This window comes from Miniopterus schreibersii (assembly GCF_964146895.1).
Source record: "Miniopterus schreibersii genome assembly, chromosome: 17".
In the NCBI taxonomy this organism is placed as follows: Eukaryota; Metazoa; Chordata; class Mammalia; order Chiroptera; family Miniopteridae; genus Miniopterus; species Miniopterus schreibersii.
Genome location: NC_138117.1, coordinates 13,808,817 through 13,833,900, shown reverse-complemented (window position 1 = coordinate 13,833,900; position 25,084 = coordinate 13,808,817).

Genomic DNA, 25,084 nt, shown 5'->3' with positions numbered 1-25,084 from the left:
AGGCCACCTGTAAAGGAATCGAATGCCTAACAGCCCGGGGAATGCGCGTAATTGTCGTAATTAATTTGGCACCTCTTCCCTGGTAGGTGTTAAACAAGTCCCATATAGCGAAGGTCCATTTCCTCCTGCCCGCCCCGCCCCCTGCACCATTAAAGCTGTGAGGAATTGTGTCATTTGGAAAACCTTAGCACCATATTTTCCTCCGACACTATTTTTTGTTTCTCTTCTTTGGCCCTCTCTATCCACTGTTGGTACGAACAACTCACTTTCCTTGGCTCAGCCAGTTACTGCTTCCCTGTTGCATAATTTAGGTTATAATTATTTTCTCATTTCCTCTCCAGCTGGCAGTAGTTTGGTCCCTTCCACCTCGTATTTCTTTAAAATGTCACACTGTTGCTTTAGCTTATTTAAACACTCTGGAAGGTGGGGATCGTAGGCACGTTTAGAAGAGTGTCCCTGCTGTCTTTCCATGTGCCACAGACGATAGGACCGGGATCCAGCAAGCTAAGTCCTCTGAGAAGAAAAAAAGAGAGAGAGATGAAAACAGTCTGGCTTCTGCTCCTTCAAAATGAAAAAAAAAAAAATAGGTGAGGGATAATATATGAGAGCGGAATTCACTGTAAGAGGGGAAACAAAACCAAAGCATTTATTTTGATGCTGTCCCACATACCAAGTTCTCAAGTTCTCATTGTATCTCCTGATTGACAGTTAATACCACAGACCAAGCCCACTGACTAGGGCTTCCAAAAATACGAGACTTTGGAAACAAAGGGTTTCTTATTCCATTTCTGCATCTGTCACTCCTAAACGATACAGTGATCCAAAATTTATTGCTGAAAGATACAAAACAAAAAGTGGTGACCAAAAATTTTACAGTAAACTGGTGACTGGTGGACATTTTTTTTGTTTGAATAAGTGAAAAACAATGCATCCGTTTTCAAAATGAATTGTATTTTCCAAACACAAAATCACTTTGTAAACTTACACTTTGTAAATATTAAAGTTTAAAATGTACATGAGAATGACATTTAGGTAGAATCTTTTTCAGAAAACAGATCACCAGGAATTCCACCGCTCTTTTATCAGAATTTCTATAATTTTGAGGAAGAAACATATAGGAAATCTGTTTTACAAACATAATTTAAGAGATTAGTTCTTCTTGACCACCCCCATGCTTTCCCCACCTCCTTCTTTCCCTAGTGTTCTCTCCCTCTCTCTCTTCCTCTCTCTCTCCCTCTCACCTGAGCCTTTCCTCCCCTTTCTTTCCTCAAAGCACAGGCCTCTGCTTGCTTTCTCCTAAGCTCCAAGGACCCTTCTTTTGCCTCTGCAACTTGTTTCCTGAGCCCACGCAGCCCAGCTGGCTCATTTCTTTAATGGCTCTTCCTCTGTAACTTTCTAAATAAACTTTTGCTTGTATTTGAGTCTTTGCTCTGAATCCTTTCTTAGCCAAAACTCAAGGAACAAGGTCTAACGTTGGTGCCATTCACCCTTAACAACACCACTTTCTTCAGGTCTACAGATTGATCACCACCTCCCTTACTCTCAGCAGACAATCAGAACTCCCATCCATCCCTACCTTCCCCTCTCCTCCCTGACAAATATGTGTGTGTGTGTGTGTGTGTGTGTGTGTGCGCTTGTATATTTACAAGCCAAAAACTTAAAATGCAGAATGCCCCCAGAAATCCAGTGGTCAGATAGGAGGATTCTGCTGACTGCTCATTGATAATGGCCATGGAATTTGAATATAGTAATACAGACCTCCGTTTTACAAAGGAAAGAAATTCAGTACAAAGGATTAGAATAATTCACTTATTGTGAAACACACCCCCCCTCCAAATTAAGGATAACCTAAACTTGGTTCAGAGAACCCTCAAATGCTCACACACATAAAACAACTTGTATACTTGTATTTATTTTAACAGAAAGGTCATGCCCATTCTGTTCTCCTTTGTCTCCAAGAACAAATTTTTATTGTAAATTCAATGTTAAAATTACATACATTTTAAAAATTAATTTTAATTTTTACAGATAACCATTATGAGTATCACTTAGATCTGCAACTATTTTTTTTATTAATTTTATTTTTTGCATCAAGAAGGGAGCACTTTTAGGGTACAGGTAGATATTCTAATTCAACAAGAACCATTTTAACTCCTAACAACTTAAAAAGAGAATTGTGTAAGCAAGGAATGTTTTGCATACAAGTCATAAAACTCCACCTTAATTGACTTAGGCAAAAGGAAATTTTATTGGGACGACACTTGAGTATTTTCACGTATCCAAATGACAGCAAGGGACGGGACTTTATACAGCTCAACCCCAGGGACAGGGAAGAGTAGCTTTCTCCCTCCCCTTTGTGCTCAGTGGTTTAGTTTTAACCTTCTTCTAGCAGCTTCCAAGTCCCCCACCCCACAGCCTCTGCCATCAGGAAATACTCACCTACTCCCTTAGTTCTAGTTCAAACACTCCCAAGGACAAGCTCATCAACCTGCCTTGATCTGCATGACTATATCCAAGGAGGCGGGGCACAGATAATGGTAGACTCTATCTAGAGAGTGTGGTTAGGCCCTGGCTGGTGTGGCTCAGTTGGTTGGAGCATCATCTTATGCTCCAAAGGGTCACCAGTTCAGGTCCTGGTCAGGGCACAGATCCAGGTTGCCAGTTCGATTCCTGCTGGGGGCACGTACAGAAGGCAACCAATTGATGTTTCTCTCTCTTCCTTTCCCTTCCCTTCTCTCAAAAATCAATAAAAACATATCCTTGGGTGAGAATTATTAAATAAATAAAAAGCATGGCTAGACTGCAGGCAGAAGTAAGTCTCAAAAGGCGGTGGTGGAAAGGGATACTGAATTGCTAATTAGACAGACCAACCAAGAATAATGAAGTAAAACAAAAACAAGCACAGATTCTGAAAATTTAGGTAATGCCAGAAAGTTAAGGTGGCACAGGAAAGAATGCTGGGAATTGGCATTGAGGCATTCTTGAATACCTTTTATTTTTTTTACTTCTATTTCCCAGACAAAACAATGAATAACTTTAAAACTTGGTAACACACCATTTTCTCTCTTAGACATTTTGTCACATCCTCATGGTATCTAAGCTTGTGGCCGGCAAATGGTCCCTGAAACCTTATGACAAGCATCCAGAATGTTCCTTTCAGAATTGTTTTGAAGTTGTCTGTTACTTGGGGGTTCAGATCTTCAGCCATGTGTCCTTATTCCAGATTCACAGCTTTGTCTTCTGGGCTTCAAGATTCTGATGCAATTTCCAGTTCACGCTCCTTTTTCAATTGCTGCGTTTTCATGTTTAAATTCAGTTAAAATTTTGGCCAGCTGATGATTTGGGAAATACATTTCCAGCTAAAAGCTAGAAAAACAATGAGGAGGGTACTTTTGTTTCTGGTTTTTTGTTCATTTTTAAAATATATATATCTTTGTTGATTTCAGAGAGAAGAAGGGAGAAGGAGAGAGAGAGAAACATCAGTGATGAGAGAGTCACTAATCAGCTGCCTCCTGCACGCCCCAGACTAGGGATAGAGCCCGCAACCCGGGCATGTGCCCTGACCGGGAATCAGATCCAGATCTCCTGGATCCTAGGTCAACGCTCAACCGTTGGACAAATGAGGAGTTTTTATTGACCTGATATATGGATCAAATGAAACCGCTCTCTGCACAGAAAAAATCAGGGCATTGCAGGAAAGGAAAATAACACATCAAGAAAGATGTATTTCTCATCTTAGTCTCCGGTTCTGACTGTTTGGCCTGGCTATAAAACTGACTTTCTATATGACAAGGTAACATCCAGATATACAAATAGCTTTTGAAATGGCCTTGAAATGAAAACAAAAATAGCTGATGCACAGAGCTGTCCATATAAAAAATTCCTATGCGTGGAAGGCTGTTTTCAAGCAATGGCTTGTGATCTGTGGTGAAATCATTTATCTTTATGAGCTTTCTGAGCATTCAGGACCTGGGCCCGTTTACTTGATTACTTGTCATTTCACATTTTTAGTATTTTAAATGGTCTCCCTGTCGAGCAAAAACATCTAAGGACACCTTAGAGGCACATGTACAGTTATGTGTACTTATATAATCTAACAATTTTCACTCTAGAGTGAAATCTGCTATATAGCAAGACTGATTTATACCCTCCTCCAATGGGAGTTTGTGAAGGTCTTCATGTATCAAAAAATAGATCTCTTGAGCTGTTTGAGAGGCAGCCCAACAAAGCTTAGTCCAACGTAATCTTTGTATTAGAGTTGAAAACTAACAATCAACTATTTGCAAGTTTCTTCAGTCGGTGTCTTGTTTAATACAGTTCACGAGGACCCTGTCCTGTCTGCTTAAAATCCTTCAGCAACTCACCAAGGGAAACTACCCCAGGATGAACCAGGGTGTCTATCGGTAAAAAGCAAACATTGGTGGTCTCCTCCTGATTTGCAAAATCAAGTCTTTGGATACAGTTTTGTTTTAGTTGTCCTCTGACACAGTTTTCTTCATTGTTCATCTGCTGGAACCAAGCAAGAATTGGCAAAGAATAGATCAATGAGCATCCAAGCCAACAAACAGTAACAAAAAGGCCCGGCCCCTTGAGGACAGGAAGCTTGCGTTCCCCAGTGCAGCCCAGATGCTCTGTAAGCCTGTCTTCCTCTCCCAGATTAATTCCCTGGCCCTCTCTTCTTTGCAGCTGCTCAGAAGTCTTGCCTGGCGCCAGATAAAAACACTGGACTGAGCACATCTCCTCCTGCCCCTCTGCTGAGGGTGCGCTTTGCCGCCCCTCTCGGTGCTGAACCCAGTCAAAGGCCAACTCTTACAAGTCCCTTCCTCGAGGCCTCTTGCCTGTGTGTCCCCAGCATCCTGTCCATGGGCCTCTCCCGGCACACAGACTAGCCGAGCCTGATTTCTAATGGTTTGTTGTGTATTGGTCATCCCCCAGCTGTGGCTGCCCGGCCTGGGCACAAGCACGGTGGGTTCTGCGTGTTTGTTAGAGCTCCAGGCGAGTCAAGTCAAGGCCCCCTGCGCGCACACACACACACACACACAGGCACACACACCCCCCACATTCTCCAAAGCAATGCCATTTTAAAGTCTGAGTTGCTCTTACACATTTTGCCCTTTACAAATTCTGTCCTTTGAGAAATTGTTTAAATTAAAAAAAGAGTAATCTAAAATGTTTATCATTTTTCTTCCTGTGTTAACATTCGAACCCAACCTGCCTAATACTTGAAAAGCTACGACTTTACATAACATCTTACCGTTTCCTGGGTCCTGGGTTCTTACCAAGGGGAAAGCTAAGAGGAAAACTTGCTGGGTAAAGAACAGCGGGGGGGCTCGCCCCGCCAGCCCCGGGGAGGGCTGGTGTCCCCGAGGTGCCCTCCCCACGCCTCGTGCTGAGAGTCCCCGGGGGACTGTCTACAGAATAGAAAAGTGGGTCAGGTCGAGGAGGTGCTTGTCACCAGTAGACTCGGCGCCCAACAGCCGCCAGCACCCCCTCTGCGGGACCCCTTCCCTCCCTCGCAGAGGCGGCTGGGGAGGGCGGGCCGCAGCCCCGCGCGGGGAGTGAGGCGCCCGCCCCGTCCCGGGAAGACCGACGGCCGGTTGCTGCGCGCCCTGTTCCCTCCGTCCCTCCCTCCCTCCCTCGCCAAACGGCCCCCTCGCCGCGCCAGCCCTCCTCGGGCCACCCCAACCCCAGGCAAGGCCCCCGCGGAGGCGGCTCCAGCGGCCGCCAGGGCGCGCTCACCGCGGGCCCGCGCGCCCCCCGCGGGCCCGCGCGCCCCCCGCGGGCCCGCGCGCCCCCCGCGCCCGCGCGCCCCCCCCGCGCCCGCGCGCCCCCCCCGCGCCCGCGCGCCCCCCCCGCGCCCGCAGACGCCCCGCGTCCCCGGCCGGGGTCTCCCAGCTGCGGGCGGGCGGCCGGGACCTCCCCGGGGCGTGCGCGCTCTGGCGGGACGCGGGGCTCGGGGCCAACCCCGACTCTGACGGCGCCTCGGTGGGGTCCCCCGGACGTTCCGTCTCTGCGGCCGCCCGAGTCCCTTCGCGGGGTCGCCGGGTCCGCTCTCCCGGCCTGTATTGCTAATGGCTTCCTTCCTAGCGCAGGAGAGGCGGGGGAGGGCGGGGAAGGGGGTAACTAACAGACCACGGGGACCCCCGTCCAGGGGGACGCCACTGCTGCGCCGCGGCTCAGAGGCGCCCGGTTTCTCCCAGGCTCGTCTCTGCTCTTTCCCGTCCTTAGCAACAAACGAAGGGGGTGCCTCCAGCGTCCCCGGGGAGAGGTTGCGGCCGCATCACTTCTTCGTGCTCCTTGGAGCGTCTTTCTAAGGGGAAGACGTGGGTCTCTCCGGGTAAGTGGAAGTTTAAGTCCAGATGGAAGGTTTGGGACCAGAGGTAGAATATTTTGTCACGGGCACGGCCGCACTTGCCTGGATTATTTAATACATCATCCTTTTAAAATAATTTGCTCTGACTTTCGTCTGCCGGGCACCGTTCGTGACAGGTGTTGGGGATATAAAGTCTAATTAGGCCTCGACGCCCAGGTTTTGCTCACAGTCGAGTGGGAAAAGCTTGGCCCTGTTTGGAGCGAGACCGAATGGTTTTCCCTAAGCCCAGCAGTGAAGGAGGCACTTGGGGTTCCTCGCTCCTCTGTGAACTCGACTCCTTTCTGCCACTTTCACATTCATGAAGGGGTTAAAATGAAAAGTGGAAGTTCCTCCTAACCCAAACTGTACTATTTTGTAAATCTCAATTCCGCATAATCATGGGCCAATATATATATTTTTAAAAATATATCTTTATTGATTTTCAGAGAGAGGAGAGAGAGAGTTGAAACATCAATGATGAGAGAGTCATTGATCGAGCCTGCAGCCCCCGCAGGTGCCCTGACTGGGAACTGAATCCCGATCTCCTGGATCCTAGGTCAATGCTCAGCTGCTGAGCCACGCCCGGCCAGGGTCATGGGCCGACATTAGTTGCAAAGCCTCTATCAGTGAACTGCCTCTTTTTGATCTAATGGAATTAGTTCTATTTGATCTAATAGAATTTCTGAAAAGAAATAAAACTTTTGTGCGATCATAGAATGCAATTACCTACTCCCCCCCCCCCCAAAAGTGGCAGTGCTCTCACCTTACAGTTATTCATTCATTCAATAAAGATTTACAAATACCTGCAATGTTCCAGGTCTGTGATAGGCACTGAAGGCACTAGAGCTCATTTTTATTAGGGCTTACTGTGTACCAGGCACTTTTCATGAGTTACCCCATTTCATCTTTACAACAACCATGGGAGGTAGGTACTGTCAGTTTCTGCATTTTACAAATGAAACTAAGGCAGAGGTGAAGCTACATGCCCCGGTTCACAAAATATCAGTGGTCATCTGAGGATTTGCACCTGGAAAGCCTGGCTTGTATCCTGAACCCCTGGGATACACCCTGGATACATACTACCTCCCAAAGAGGAAAAGAAGTTGCTCAGTTTACATGTTGCATTAGTGTTCAAACTCTGAATGCTCATAAGATTCAGCTCTGCTGAAATGGCTGGAGGCTGGATGAAATAAGGAGGAACACAGGTTACCAGGCCTCTGCAGATCATCAGCCAAATTTAACACCTTACAATAGTTTACAACCTAAGCACAGTCAAAGTTATCTTATAATGTTTCATAAAGATTCTGTAGAAACAAGTTCTACCAGGAGCCAACAGAGTATAATTTTAGGTTTTGGGGGATTTTGTTGGTTTGGGGGATGATAGGTTGATGGGGCTTGCCAGCACTAGTCAATATGCAGTATAACTGTTTAAAATGAGTTTTCTGGAAAGATTTTTCACTTGTTTTCAGATCATTTACTTCAACAAGAATTTCAGTTCAGTGTGATTTAATTCAACAAACAGCAAATGGGTCATGTTCAGTGTTAAGCATTATACCAGGTGAGGGAGATAAAATGAGGAACAGGCACAGGTCTTGTCCTCCAGAAGCTTAGAGGCTAGGGGAACAAATTCAGTCATTCATTCCTAAGGCAGTTTTTATTTAGTGTCTTATTATGTAGCAAGTATTATACAAGGTGCTCAGACTGCAAAAGTAAACCAGAAAAACAAAGTAGTGTTTAAAACAGACCAGTTTTTACCAAAAATGAATAATTTTCTTCCATAGGTTGATCCTTTTCAGCTGTGGTCCACCTTGAATTTTTTACAATATATTTTTATCTTTTACACATGTAAAGTGAGCTGAAGCATTAGGGAACTTGAGTGACTATAACATGCAGAGATGCTTGTATTATCCATTGCTGCATAACAAGTTACTTCAAAATTTAGTGGCTTAAAACAACAGTAAACATTTATTATCTTTCATGGTTTCTGCGGGGAAAAAATTGGAAACAGCGTAGGTCATCATCTGGGACTTTCATAGCATTGTAGTTACGTGTCAGCCAAAATTGCAGTCATCTGAAGCTGGATGTGGTTGGAGTGGGGGGATCTATTGGGAAGGTGAATTACTCACCTAGTTAGATATCTCTAACAAAATACGCACAAGGTCTATGTGAGGAAAACTCTGCTGAAAGAAATCAAAATGGAGCTATGTAAATGGGAGATATTCCATGTTCATGGATAGAAAGACTCAATATTGTCAAGACATCAGTTCTTCCCAATGCAGTCCCAATGAACATCTCAGCAAGTTATTTTGTGGATACTGACAAACCAATTCTAAAGTTTATGTAGAAAGACAAAATACCTAGAATAGCCAACGTAATATTGAAGGGTAAGAACAAATTTGGAGGATGGATGCTACCTGAACAAGACTTACTACAAAGCTACGGTAATCAAGAAAGTGTGGTACTGACCAGAGAATGGACAAACAGATCAACGGAAGACAACAGAGAGCCCAGAAGTAGGCCAACAGAAATATAGTCTACTGATCTTTGACAAAGGAGCGAGGGCAACAACACAAGGGAGAAGAGATAGTCTTTTCAACAAATAGAACAACTGGACATCCATATGCTCATAGACCTAAATGATCAACTGTAAAACTCCTAGAAGATAACATAAGAAGGTCACTTTATCTGGGTTCTTTTGAGCACCAAGAAGAAGTCGAATGCACAGATCATACTCAATTCATGCAGAACAGCAGCAAACAAAAGTCTGAAATTGCTTATGAAAAGCTTGAGCTGTATAAATCCCCTTGTGTAAGTTCATCAGTTAATACCTACCATTGTTGCAACTTGAGTCTACTTTTTTCCCTGCCCCTGGGAACCCTGGATCCCAATTCTTTTGTGTTCTTTAGATATGCCTCAGGAACCTTAGATCGAATTCCACTTTGCTTCTTCTTCAGGCATCCACTCTGAACGATTATTCTTGTAAGCAACAGGCTCTGTGTGTTCCCACTACAAACAGGGTGTCCCTGATGGCTCTGTGCAAAAAGGAACAAATGCTTCTCTCGGCTTCAGAGAAAGGAGATTTTCCTTATAAGCCTTAACATAAATATTTGTAATTTTTTCAGTGAAAAGATTAGTGATTTGAGCCATTTGAGTGTCTGTGGAGAATGTGGTCGTTTCATCTCTGCTAACAGAGAGTTGGCAAAATTTCCTTTTTGGTTGTGGAATGTCCAAAATGTAGTCATTGTCTTTCTAGTTTTATTTGCCAGAACTCTGGGGTCAAAATGCTGGTTTAAAATCCCAGCTTCGCCCCTGGCTGGCCATGTGACTTTGTGTAAGCTCTCTGGGTCGATTTGTTTACAAGTAAAATGAGAATAATCTTTTCCTTGTTGAACAGATTAACTGTAGTGTTCAGGAGTGCACTGAACCAAGTAAGCCCCTCAAAAATATGAGTCCTGCTTCTCACGTAAGGGATGTGAGTGGGGTTATGCCACAGGGGCCTGTTTCTGAACACTGCAGGAATGAACATCACAGTGTTATGCATCTAAAAGATACAAGAGAATTGGTATGAAGATTGCAAGGGAAACTGAGTTAGGGTAGAACTCCAACAGTGAAACCAGGCTGGGCAATGCCCATGCCTGTGGGTTGGATGACCCTTTTAAATTGCCGGTGATCATATGGAACCAGTACGGTCCTCTCAATCACACCCTCTAAGTGTATATGGTGAGTTGTATTATTTTTTATCTCTCGTGGTGGGAAGATTATATTTCTCCAAACCAGTGACCTCAGGCTTGGCCGTAGGACTTGGGTAAGTCAATGAACTGTGAGCAGAAGGGACATTTGTGATTTCCCAGTGAAATCTTTAGGTGGCGTCACACACACACACACACACCGTTTTCTAGCAGTGTCCCAGGGCAGGCATCTCCTTTACCCTGGGTCCTGGAACAAAGAAATCATAGAGCAGGGGCCTAGCTGGCCTGTCATGGATGTGTCATTTGAGTGAGAAATAAACATGTGTAGTAATCCATGGAGATTCATGTTTGCTTTTTTGAAGTCCTGATAGCTATTTGTTTTATTTATTTCCTTTTCCTAACAGTAGAGTGCAGACGTTAGCATCCAGAGAACTGACAATTTTGGAAAACTGAAGTTTTACTGAATTATTTGTGAAGAGATGTACAGATGCTAATTTGCCTCAAACACGAAAAATTTAGTTGGAAGTTACAAAAAATTTCTAGTAACTGTTCAAATACCTTTGCTCTTTTATGAGATGAATCTAAATAAATTACAAAAGTCATGTGCGAAATATGGATAACAGTAACTTTTTTATTGACCAAGAATATATAAAAACCCATCTGTAGGATACTGTATCATTTTACTGTCAGTTTATAGTCTGAGAAGAACATCACAGCTTCATTTCCACACCAAATCTGAAACAGGATATGTTTCTTTTAAGATAGTTTGGACTGTTTATCTTGTCTCCATGATGCCCTGTATCTTGAAGACATTTCAATTACAGCCTTCTTCTAAGATTCAACAAAACATGACACCAGAAAAGTGTAGAAACTAGAAAACTTATGGCACTTTTCTGCAGGGCCTTTTGGGTAACTGTTATATGCAAGAGTTTTGAGAAATAGAATCAATGTCAAATTTGTCCAAACAGCAACTTTGATACCCACTCTAATAAATATATTGATATTTTAACATAAGATAAACAAGTTAACTATTTTCTTTGACAATTTCAATTCTGTGAATAGTTATAAGTACTCAGGAAACAGTATCTGCTGGAGAATATTATTACCTTCTTTGAAAATTGAACCTTCTTTTCAGTAAAATGGAAATATTATTCAATTAGCATATAAGTTTGTCGAGCTGTACTTAGTTCAATGCACTGTTCAAAGAACACCCAAGCAGGGAAATATGTTAACAAACACATTGCTTTCATGACTGATGACACAGATTTAAATTGAAAGGGTGGTCATTGTCATAAACATTTTTAGTATTTGAGGTAGGCAGCCTCTAACAGCTCCCTGGAATGGGATGTTATTTCTGAGATTAGGTTACAAAAGGACTGTAAATTTCATCTTGCTCACTTGTGCTGAAGGAAGCCAGCTGCTATGCCAGGAGCTGCCCGATGGAAAGAAAGCCCATGTAGCAAGGACCAGAGGTGTAATTGAACCCAAGTTCATGTGCCCTGTGCACAGTAAGACCAACCACTAAAGCATCGAGTATGCAAGAAGGAAAGAGTTTGTTCTGAGAGGCAGCCAAAGGACGAGGCGGAGAATTCCCAACCCTGTCTCCCTGATCCACGGTTCAGGGACGGTTTTAAGGGGTTAAGGGAGCAGGTAGGCATAAGCTCTGGCAGGGCAAGTTTTCATTGGAGAACCTTGGAACTCAGCCATTTGTGGCAAGGGTTTTAGCACCAAATCTCCTGGACAGTGGGCCCTTTTCTGAAGGGGTTCTGGTGTTCAAGTCTTGTTTATGTCCCAGTCCTTTGGTTGGGAGGGGGGAGGAGATGTGCATGGTGTGAGACTTTGGTTCTGGGTGTAGCTGAAGGTCAAAGTTCTCTCCTTAGCACATGCTTCAGCTTCATGACTTGTGGTTTTGGTCAGTTGTCTCTGAAACGCGACTCAGTATTTTGTTAGAAACAGGACAGGACCATTTGAGCTGGTTCTGTGGTTACAGAGGGAGGCAGGCCCTTTGTTAGCAGCCATTCAGGAACTAAAGCTCTTAGTCCAGTAGCCTGTGAGGAATTGAATCTTGGCACAAACATGTGAGTGAGCTTGAATGAGAATCCTCTCCCAGTCAAGCCTTCAGATGACACCGCAGCCCACCCAGCAGCTTGACTGCATCCCCGTGGGGGACTGTGAGGCAGAGGACCCAGCTCAGCTACACCAGGTTCCTCAACAGAAAAATGCTGAGATAATTAGTGTTTGTTATTCCACACTCATAATGTTTTTTAAAACTGTTTCTCTTATTTAAAAAAGATTATTGAGATGTGATTGACACACAAAAACTATACATATTTAACACATACAATTTGAAGAGTTTGGAGGTAAGTATACACTCATGAAACCATCACTACAATCTGTCCATAAACACATTCATTACCTCCAAGAGTTCCTCCTTTGCTCTTCATTTATTATGATGATCTGTGATAAGAACACTTGACATAAGGTCTCCCCTCTTACCAAATGTTAAGTATACAAGGCAGGATTGTTTAGTATAGGCTCTGCGCTGCACAGTAGATCTCTAGGACTTATTCATCTTATATAACTGAAATATTGTGTGCTTTAAATGCCTCCCCATTTCCCCTCCCTCCAGCCCCTGGAAAACACCATTTTATGAGTTTCTCCTTTTAATGTGTTTCACTGTTTTAGATTCCTCATATAAGTGGTATCATAGAATTTGTCCTGTGTCTGGCTTATTTCACTTAGCAAGATGTTCTTGAGGTTCATTCATGCTGTTGCAAATGGCAGGATTTCTTTTTTTCTCATGGCTGAGTAATATTCCATTATACAGGGTGTTCCAAAAACATGTCTACACACTTTAACAGCTGATAGCTCAGTTGATGTTTCTTTTCAGCCACACTTTGTCTTTCTTTCATGTACATGAAAGGTAAAGATGACCAGGTGATATTTAACTGCATCTTAAAGCAGTGCTCATAGATGACAGAACCAAGTGAGACTTATTGGGAACTCATAGGCTTTCTCCCCTGGGCAGAGAAGGACCATTTCTTCTACCAGGAGACTGCTTCTGTCTGACCTATATCAAGTTGATCAGAAAAAGAATAAAACTTTCTAAAAGAGTTGTACTGCTCATTTGTTTACATCCTTTCTACTGAATGGAGAAACAGAGAGCATTGCCTCTCACACCTCATTGACGCATCATTTTACTTTGGTGGGTTCCCTCTATAAAGGAAGAGTTGGCAGAGTTATAACAACACTGACAGCATTTGGCTGGGGGAGGGGGGTGGGGGGTGGGTGTCAGTGTGTGTGTGTGTGTGTGTGTGTGTGTGTGTGTGTGTGTGTGTAAGCTTGCACTTGGGGGCATAATGCAAATTATCTTATAATTCACATCCTAGGGACAATTAATTATCACTTGAAATGTTCTAAAAGGAATCAACACTGTAAGAGTAGATAATTTGGTGCTAAAGTATTCTTATTGATAGCTACGCCAGAGGGTGTGTTAATTAACATAAGCAGTATTAAAAATAATTTTTCATTAGTGTAATAAGTGGTGTCTGCAACAGGTGATTAAGAGTTGATTAATGTGTCCTTGAAATATGCTTATTGATATCTACACCAGAGGGCGTGTTAATTAGCATAAGTGGTATTAAAAATAAATGAAATAAGCCAGTCAGAAAGAGAAGTGCCATACGATTTCACCTATATGTGGAATCTAATGAACAAAATAAACTAACAAACAAAATAGAAACAGACTCATAGATGCAGAGAGCAGACTGACAGCTGTCAGAGGGGAGGGGGTTGGGGGGACTGGGTGAAAAAGGTGGGAAAAAACCCCACAACTTGTAGACACAGCCGTATGGTGATGACCGGAGGGGGAGGGGGTGGGGCAGGTCGAAGAGGGTACAGGGGGATAAATGGTGTTCGAAAGAACTTGCTTGGGGTGGAGAACACACAATACAGTATACAGAGGATGTATCGTAGAATTGTACACCTGAAACCTATAAATTTTATTAACCAATGTCACCCCAATACATTCAATTCAAAAATCAAAAAAGCCCTGGCCGGTGTTGCTCAGTGGTTAGATCATCCGCCTGAGCGCTGAGGGGTCTCGTGTTCAATTCCCACTCAAGGGCACGCACCTGGGTTGCAGGTCCGATCCCCGGCCTGGATCAGGGCACATGCGGGAGGCAGCCAATCTACGTGTCTCTCTCACATCGGTATTTTTCTCCCCCCCTTCTCCGCTCTCCCTCCCTTCCCCCTCCACTCTTTCTAAAAAATCAATGAAAAAATATCCTTCAGTGAGATCTAACCAAAAAAATTAATTTAAAAATAAAAAGTCTTGGGATACCTCAAAAAAAAAAATAACATTCATTGGTGTAATGAGTGACGTTTCCTATAAGTGATTGATCAGGGGCAAGTTACAAGACTCACTGCCCTTGGACGCCAGAGATGTAGGAATAGGACAAGCCCAGGAATCCAGTGCCATCTGTCAAGTACGTGAGGTCAAGGCCCCCTTCGGGTCACTAGTCCTCCCTGCGTGACAAACCCTGAAGCCTGTGAGACCCAGCACTCACGGCCCTGCCTCCGGACCACTGTTGTGCTGGCCTTTCAAGCAAAGTGTTGGTAACGGCACATAAAACAGAGCCACAGGTGTCTCTGAGAGAACTGTGGGTGGAATGTGTTCAAACTGGTTTTGGGGGAAACATAACATCGAAACCATGATTCCCCAAAACTACTTTGAAAGACACACAGATACACGTAGGAAGGTGGAACCCAAAAGGCTGATATTCGGGGGGGAAGCTCAGCAGAGGATCATCAGACGTTGGGTTGATCTCGACGTTTCATAAGTTTGTGACTTGGGCCAGTTCCTTCTCTGAGCCTTAGCTTCCCTCATGACATGAGGACCGTAGTCAGGAACTTCAGCCGAGCTGTGGTGACTAATTGAGGCATTCACCGTGCAGCAAAACTCTGGGCGCACAGTGGGCATGTTGGCGTCCTCTGCACGCCTTTGCACCTAACTCCACTTCATTGCTTAGGATAAATTTCTAGAAATGGGATATCTGGTCAAGATACCATCTTTGACTCTAACATGATTGATCACCTGTATTTTCTCAATGAAACGCTATTAATGCAATGATTTAATGATTTTCTTTTTTGTGTTTTTTTTCACTTCTCTTTTAGGAAGAAAAGGTCAGTCCTCCTTTTGCTCTTCTCTTTCGGTGGGAGTCAGCTTTCCTATTTGTTTTCGAGAATGTGCCTGGGAAACTTACATTTTCAGTTCTCTCCCACTCGCCCTGGAGCACTCAAGGGCATTTGCTCTGGGAGCCCTCCCACCTGGCTCCTGGGATTATTCTAGAAAAGTCTCACACTGAGCCTTGCATGTGGCGGGATTTTAGAGTTTCTGAGACTGAGGGAAGTAAATCCTGTTCTTTGCCCTGAGAAAGATTATTTGCATTTTATAACTAGAAAGGCAGGATGACTTATACAGTTTTTCCAAGTCACAAAACTAGGGATGAGTATGTGAATGTATGTATATCTATGTGTATGTATGTGTATATATGTATGTATATGTAGCCCAGATGGTGTGGCTTAGTGGCTGAGCGTCAACCCAGGAACCAAGAGGTCGCAGGTTCGATTCCTGGTCAGGGCACATGCCCAGGTTGTAGGCTTGATCTCCAGTAGGGGGCGTGCAGGAGGCAGCCAATCAATGTTTCTCTCTCTCTGTCCTTCCTCTCTCTCTAAAATCAATTATATATATATGCATGTATATGTCTAATGATGTGTCAGTGCAGGTTCATCACTAGTTACAAATGTCCCACGCTGGTGTAGGGTAGTGATAGTGGGGGAGGCTGTGCACGTTTGGGGTAGGGAGTCTATGGGAACCCTCTGTACTTTCCGCTTGATTTGCTATGAACAAATCACAGTCTCTAAAGCCCAAAGTCTGTTTTTTTAAGTGAATGATAATACTCTGTCTTAGGCTTTGGGAAAAACTGAATGACATCCTTATAGGCAGAGCTCTTAGCACAATGCCAGGCATATAATACCTGCTCAAGCCATGTTTATCGTTGTCGTTGTTGGAGAAAACATAAACAAAGGCAGGAATTCCTTAATCTGTGTATCTCCATTCCCCATAGTAATAAAATAATCTAAATACTTGTTTAAACGCATAGGGGAAAGGAGGGCACTACGTGGAGAACATTCTAGGGACTAAACCCAGGTGCCCTGCCTTTAAATGCCTCTATCATTTAACTAGTTCTTAATTCAGCAGACATTTATGGCCCACCTACACTTGTGAGGCACCTTGGCTGGTGCTGGGAATACAGAGCTGAGTGGGACCCAACTCAGAAGGCAGGAAACCTGCAACCAAGAATGTGTGCTCAAGAGTCACAGGGAGGGGAGTCTCCATCAGATCAACTTCATAGTCAGATATTAACCATCTAAAAATATCAAGGGGGAAAAGATCGGATTCACAATAACTTACTTTGTCTCTTTCTCTTCACATGGATGGTGTTCCATGCCAAGAGGAGCCTCGTGACGATTCAACTCCTCTTCCATTGTCATTCTAAAAATGGAGACATATTAGCTGCAGCTCAGGGTAGGAAAGAATTTAAATTGAGGTTTGTTGGTTTGAAGTTAAGTCTCATTATAGTTATGAATTGAATCTTTCTTTATCTGAAACTCAACTCTGCCTATTCACCTTGCCTTAGGTTTGGAATGCAATTCCTCATTTTTAGTTGGCATTCACATTTTTCTTCAACCCATGTAATTTATTTTTATGATTGGCATCTTGGTTAGATTAATTTTTATCATTTATTCTCAGATCTGTTAACACATTATTATTTCCTGCCTTGACATAGTACAATTTATGCTTAATTAATGCAATATCCCACCTAGGCTAAGTGATATTCATAGAGAATTGTAATAAAAGTATCAGAGAAATGAAATGTATTGAGTTATTTTTAGAAAGTGAATCAAGATAAATTTTAGTCATGAATAATACTATTTTATATATTCAGCCCATCCTTAATAATACTGTTTGATTCCTATTACTATTAAACATGTCACTACGGTGTCTCTTAATTAGTATAATAAATTATTTCTACTGGATTTCATAATCTCAAGTAGTTATTTAACAAGACAAAATTTGATTCCATAGTCCAAGAATCATAAATATCTACTGAGAAATACTTAATAATTAAAATAACTCCTGGAAGAATACCTTTGGCTTTTAGCTTTTCAATTTAAATAGAAACATCCCTATTCTGGTGAAATTTTTAAAATATATGATACAGCCTATTTATAATGCTGGCATTGGAAGAAAAGCTCACAATTAATAAGTTTTATGTGCGGAGAGAGACATCCATGTACTAGAGGAAATCTATTTGACCTTCAAATGGATTCCATATAATGTGAGCCACAATTTTGCTCTTGATTGGACAAACCAACAGAGCCACCTATTACTTTGCACTAAGAGATACAACTATCAAGCCAATCACAATGTTCTTATCAGTTAACATGTTATCTTCCAAGAAGAAAAACGTCTAATTAGGAAATCAAACTCTCAGATCTTTTCTACCCCACAAGGGAGCCCTTTAAGTGAGTGAGGTTTTAAGAGTCCAGTAAGTAATACTATTTTCTCCCACTCTTCAGCTTGGCACCCCCTGAGAGACAGGATGACTGCCATAAACTCTGCTGGAGGGCAGGGCCTGGACGTGCGGCCACAGCCGTATTTCCTGCACCGCGCTTTGCAGTGTTCACAGGCGTCCCCTGGATCAGTTACAGTGCTGTCCCCACTGTTCAGTTGAGGAAACCGAAGCAGAAAGAAGGCAAGTAACCTGCTCGTGTTCGCACATGTAGTAGGTGTTGGGGCTGGAACTGTGAGGTCAAGAAGTCTGCCTCTAGAACCTACATTTAAAGCACTGTCTGCCTCACTTCACTTGTTTTTTTTCTTATGTCAAGGGGATTCTAATGGCTTCAGAACAGAGGTGTAAGCAGGAAGCTCTTCTGTTGCTCAGCTGGGTCTCAGTCGTTTTGATAACTGACAGTTCGTCTGAGAGATTTCCTTTCAGTATTAGCAATTTCAGGGAAGCCAGAAATCCTGAGGGCCACCAAATCAAAATTGACCGCATGACCACTGTGGCTCTCTGTGACACTGGCTACATGCTTGTACAGGTTCCCTTCCCTTTACCTGAGCTGAACCCCTCTCCCTTGTCTACCTCACAACTCTCAACCCATCCAGACCCAGGTTTGAAGACTCAGTTGCCTGTTTTAAAAAGTCTGCTCTGATCCTTCTGGAAGGTGAAATGAGCCACACCATCCTCTTGACTCCAAAGCCTCTCAGGAATTTCACTCACCTAGCACTCACTACAAGTATTTTAGATGATGTAAGTACTTGCCGACATTTATTTTGCTCTTCCTAGGATTTAGCACATCAATTATATGGCATTAAGAAATGTAGTCTGTGTCATGAATGTTGGAGAATCCTAAAATCTAGTCCAGTCTTATTCCGGCTATTTGAATTCTTTGTAACTCTTTAGTTTGTCTAGTGTGTCTAATGTGGTCTGTCTAAGTGTGGGCATAGGGTTTGGAGATTATGTGCGTATTCTCTGGGCATGAGGAAAGTCAGGAATTGAGAAGAAACTAAGTAAACTTTTCAGTGTAAGACATTTGAAATTTTTATATGAAAAGTAACGCATACTAGTAGAAAAATAGAAAAATCATAAGACAGTTCTAATCACATCATCTCAGTTTACCATCAATATATTCCTTCTAGTCTAGTCTAGTGAAGCCATTAAAAAATAGAAAGAAAAATGGAGTAATAAAGCCTCTTAAGAAAGTGAAATATTTTAGTTAAAATTATATGTTAAAAAGGGGAAAGGAAATGTGAAATGATATGGCACCTCAAGCGGGGATAAGGCAGGTTCCATTTAAGTCAGTGAAAGTATATTGAGTGGTTGCTAAGGACAAGCTAAATATGGTGACAGAAATGAAACCACCATCGTGACCTCAGAATCCTCAACTCTCAGATGGTGATTCCACTCATTCATTCACTCATTCATTCATTCATCAAAAGAGAGTGACTTGACACAGTACCATATATTGGTTAGCCCCTAATAGATTAAAAAGAACTTTAGAAGATATTTTCTCCATTACCTAATAAATTCACCCAACAAAAGATTTCCAACTGCCTACGGAGCAAAAACAAATTAAGCATGATTCCTGCCCTAAGTGAATTTATATAATCTTTTGTCAACCTCTAGGGGTCTACCTTCCTGAAAATGCTTACTTTTGTCAATCTCTGGCTTGGCAAAAATCAAGGTCTCATATAAAATCGAGAGTTAAAAATGATCTAAAATGGCAGCAAGTGCATATTTAAAATAATAAAAAAGATATATTCGAAAAAGGATCTGCTTCCAAAACAAGTCAGATTCATGGCATTAAAACCCAGGCATATTGGAAACCTTTCTCATTAACGGCCTCTTCTGTTGTTCAGGAGACATTGACGGGGTGTCGTTTTGCTAAGGCAAAATTGATTTCCCCACAATTTTAATATCTTACAGGTCTTTCAGGTCTTCATAGTTTTGAACTAGCCCTTACTGGCTTGAAATGTAATGACATTAACACTTGCGCTCTTCCTGTTTTGTTTCAACATGTTCACCTGCCTTGTCATAAATGATCACAGCGCTCGAGGGCACAGTTTTCCTGACTTTGAATCTGTAGATAGAGGGTGGAGCATTCACACTCACAAATTCTCTCTCTGTAATATCCTCATAAATACACACCTGTGATCCCCAGGGGTGGGGAGCTGAATGTGGATTCATTAGCAAGACTGTCCTGAACCACATTTTTTAATAAATCAGGGTGGTTTATATATACAAAACCCCATTATCTCTGTAAAAAAAAAAACAACCCTGGTTTGGGACAGAACCCTATTTTGTAATATTATTCTAAATCTGCCTCTGGGAAAAAATTAGTCCTTCTGATAAAATGCATGAGCAATTTTCTCAGGTTTGAGCCCAGCCAGTGTGGCCCAGTGGTTGAGCATCGACCTATGACCCAGGAGATCGCTGTTCGATTCCCGGTCAGGGCACATTCCAGGACTGTAGGCTCCTCGATCCCCAGCAGAGAGCGTGCAGGAGGCAGCTGATCAATGACTCTCATCATTGATGTTTCTCTCTCTCCTTGTCCCTTCCTCTCTCTGAAATCTGTAAAGACATTTAAAAACAAGAATTTTAAAAAAAGAAGTGGGATACAGCAAAAGAAAACTAATACGAACTCAGGCTATTTTCAGATGCAATTAATACTCAGTAAGTTCTTATTTTGTACTATGTTTGGTTCTTCCATATCATCAGTTTTGTATGTTGGAATTGCATGTTTGGGCTTGCAGGATTTTACTGAAATAAATTGGCCACAGAAAATGTTGAGGAGAGTATTAAAGAAAGCCTTTAATAGAGAATTTTATGTCCACCATTTGTTTTAAGTTCTAAAGGGTGAAATGTTAATATAAAGGGAAGAACTTGTATAAAAAGCTGTTCACCCTCTGAGGAGAGCTCTTGAAGGGTGTCTCCTAATTTCAGATCATTCAGCCTGAGCATCTAATCAACAATCTCTGACATTAGGTGATAACTAATTCTTGTCCGCATCATACCTCTGTTAAAAAAACAACAACAATACCATAGGGACATCTTCTTAAAGTAAAATAAAATTAGGATCACCTAATTAAATCACTGAGAAAACTACAAACTTTGGCAAAACCAATCTCAGCATAGCAGCGAAGGGTATTTTTCATCAGGGAAAAAGACATTCGTCCTACCCTGAATGTAGGAGAAACTCTACAGAACTGGAGTGCCACGAACTACTAATTTAGCAGGCAAGAGCTATCTCCGGAATGTTTCATGCTATTTAAAGCGAAGGATTCATTTGCCTCTGAGCTACATTCAAAAAACCTCAGGTAGTAAAAGGCTCCTCAACAGAAATGAACTAAGAAAATTACATGGAAGTCAATTTGCTTTCCTACTTGGAAACTTTTTACTTCTGGGATGAAAAAACTGACTATCATTTTCTATAAAGTTATGGATCCAGCTATATGAGTGCAAGTACCAATAATACATCTTAATGGAAACATGCGAAGTTATTCCTGGCATCCTCTACTTCCCCATTAGAAAACCAAAAGGCTCTTCCAGCTATTCCACATTTTTATGAAATAGACTACTTCCCTATGCCCTGTATATGGAACAAGTCATCAGAGTAATGAGTGCAATCTGGAAGGAGCTGTAAACCACACTAGAAGTTCTGAAATTGCACAGTTTTAAAAGTTATTATGTTCTGTTCCCATCTTTGGACTTCAAAGAGTTGTTTTATTCCCAAAGGATCCTGCTAGTACTAGGAAAGACGAGCAGGATGCAGCAGAAACCACTGGCAAAACCAAGTTTCTAAGGGCTAAGTAGGTGTAAGGTGACAGTTGAGCCCATGGGTTATGGAGTCAGACAGACCTCGGTTCAAAGAATGCGTCTGCCCCTTACTAAAAGATACTTAAATCTCCCTAAGTCTCAGCTTCTCCATCTGTGAAACGTTACAAAAATACTACCTACATTAGAGTGAATAACATTATGTATTAATATAAGTACAATAGGCATATATTTTGTTTCTAGAAACTAAATCATGCCATGTCTAGTGTCCCTTGCTGCCTGTCAAAGTGCCTTTAATACAGCAAATGCTGCCTGGCCGGCGTGGCTCAGTGGTTGGGCGTCGACCCATGAAGTAGGAGATGGAGGTTCGATTCCCGGTCAGGGCACAGGCCCGGGTTTCGGGCTCCATCCCCAGCAGGGGGCATGCAGGAGGCAGCCGATCAATGCCTCTCATCATTGATGTTTCTCTCTCTCCCTCTCCCTTCCTCTCTCTGAAATCAATAAAGATATATTTAAAAAAAAAAAAAACAGAAGTGAGTCAAAGGCAGCCCACTCGTTATTCTCTACCCTTAAGACACGTTTCAGTGACGTATCTGACAGCTTACGCTCAGACTTTCTTCCAGTGTAATCGCTGCTCTAGAATAAAGATGAAGCCTGTTGTAAGAACCCTACCAAAGGTAGAATTCAGTCAGGCAGCTCATTAATTCTTCACACAAAACATGTTGGATCAAAGACAGAGATGTATTTTTAAATTTTTTATGATGATAAAATCTTAAAAAGTAAAGAAAAAACACCAAACTAGATATGACATCCTTCCTGCACAGAATATTATTTGAAAGCAAGTAGCTTTAAATATATCGCTATTAACAAAGCTGTTCTGTCATTTCAAGAAGCATGCATTAGTTTGAATTCTATCCAAATCTTCAAATGTCCTAGTTCAAAATACACAATGTAACAAACCCAACAATGAATTACTTAAGAAATCTCTCAAGAAATTTCTACTGCCGAGCAAGTGTGAATCCCTGACAGAGGTGTCATCCCCTCACTCACCCTACTCCAGCCACACTTGTCTTCTTGCTGTTCCTTCAGATTTCCAGGGAATCGCCTGCCTCAGACCCTTTGCACTTGCTGTTCCCTCTCCTGGGCACTCCTTCCCTCAAGGGCCACAGGGCTCATCCTCTCACTTCCTTCAAGTCTTCACATGAATATCACTTTCTCAGGGAGCCTTCTTTCACCCCCTCAGTAGTCTCTGCACGTTTTCTCTCCATTGCACTTATCACCGTCTAATGTATTCTATGTTTTACTTGTTTGCTGCAGGAGTGGGTTTAGTAGGCGTGATCTGGCCCTGCAGTTCTCATGCTGGCGGCAGCTTCTGACTCCAGTCCACGGCCAAGGTGGTGTGTTTGTGGAACCAGGTGTGCCAGCAAGGCCTTCCCGACTCCCCAGAATCGGGACAGTTGCAGAGGTAGCCCGTTCTTCAGGGGGGGCCTCTCAGGTCCTGTCCTGGGAGTGACTCCTGGAGACGCAGCCAGAGCTGCTCTCCACAATCTATCTCCTTCATCTTATGTTATCCAAATGTTCCCCATTATCTAACACAGAGCCCTGACTAATGTTATGTGTCTATCATAGTGTTTACACTTACACTAATGTTATATCCTCACTTCACAACAGGAAAACTGGGCATCTGACAGGAACAGCAATGAGTCAAACTCAAGTTCATATGAGCCCACAAACAAAATGAGCAATTCTAGATTCCTCTTCCCATGACTCAGAAAAACCTATGCAGTCCCAGAAACTTCTCCCCCTAAGCCCTCAGAAATGTGGATTTCTGGAACTGATGAATCAATTCCAGCCCGGCCCTCTGCCTGGAATAGTTTGCACCTGCTCTCGATACCTATTCAAACTGCTCCTGAGAGGCAAGATCTTGCATCTCAAGATTTGAGCATTTGCATAATATGTGCTGTATGATATTTTTGTGGAATTTTCTGTATGTTTTGTACTGGGAAACTCAAATTAAGTCACAAAAATTGGCTGGTTATAAAATATCCATTGTGGGTTTACAGTGTATATTGAGGGTTCAATTCTCCTCTCAACTAAAAATGGTTTGTTTTCCTTTTGTGATTACTCAGTTGATGACTGGTATGACTTGGGACAATCAGAGATTGAGGACAGGGCTGTCGCTTTCTGTCTTTTGCACATTCTGTTGAAGTAGCTAAACTATTTCTGCATCTAGTTATTTTTTTGTATATCTGTGGAGTTTGCTTTTAAATCTGAAAACATTTTCCAAAGAGAAAACCAGATCAGAAAAAACATCATAGGGGGAAAATCCTTTCCATTATTTATATGACATTATACAAACAAGCCAGGGACAAGCTCCTCTGCTGAAGGGACAGTTCTGGCGAGAGAAGATTCCAGAATGTATAAAGCAAAGGAAGTAGGAGGAATCGAAGGATGAATAGGACCAACGTATTTTTTTCAGGGATATTTGAAAGTTAGCAGTACAAGGTTATCAAATAATGTTTAAGTTAACTATACTGCACTTTCAACACAGTGGACTAATTTATTTAAAGAGTTATTCTATGAATTTTTAAGAATTGGTCCAAAAGAAGTACAGGAGAAACTGTCCCTTCTAAAGTTGCCAGTTAGATGAGAAATTGTCATAGTTATTCAAAGAAAAGAGAGACTGTTGGCTCCTTCACCGCATTTCCAGCCAAAACAAACCAAAATCACCTGTTCACTGATACCTGCGATTCTTCACTTAATAGAACACTTTATCTAGAAGACATGACATTGACTCATCCTTAATTATATAGCACCTGCTTTGGGCTTGTCTTTGGGAGGGCTCCAAGAGAGAATTCCCTGTAAGGGGAACTTTTTAGCTCACAAATTCAGGTATCCTCAACTTATCTTTTCTTTAATTATTACAGATTTCCTTCTTCAGCCATTACTAAGCTTTTGTTCTCAAATGAATCACACTGCTATCATGCATTGCATAAATAACCACCTCTGAAATGATTCATCAGCCACCTTTTTCCTGGACTCTTCCCTCAAATGATCGCCTCTCAGCTCCAAGCCCCCTTACTTTGCCTTGGGGCAGATCGAAGAAACCGTCAGCTGGCGCGATGTCGGGCTTCGTCAGTAGGGGGCGCGGAAGGGACATTGCTGGAGGAAGGGGCTGCGCTTTCTGGTTCCTGTGCGTGGCTTCTGCTCCCCCAGTCCTTGACAGCAAGCAGCACATGCACACCCAGTGGCACTCATGCTCCAGCAAGTTTTGGCAGCACCTCTGCAGAGCCTCACTAGCACCTCGGAGGGTGGCTTCCCAGTGAGTTTCGCCAGCATCTCAGAGGGTTGATTCCCAGTTAGCTGCACTGGGACCACAGGTGGTTTCCAGCCAGCCCTATGTGGTCGCATTTCCGCAAATTTCTCTGCTATTAAATAGGCCACAGCCACACCCTAATAGGGTCTGGATGTCACTGTTGTCCTTTCTCCAAGTCCTTTCTTTCCATGGCTGTTAGCCTCAGCTGTAGGGGTGTATCTGCTATCTTGTATTCTGTAGAGTTAGTTATCTGTATTGCTAAGTTGTAACCCCCTGTTATTAGTTAACTATTAATAAGTTATCCCTTAGTAGTTAATCCCTGCTG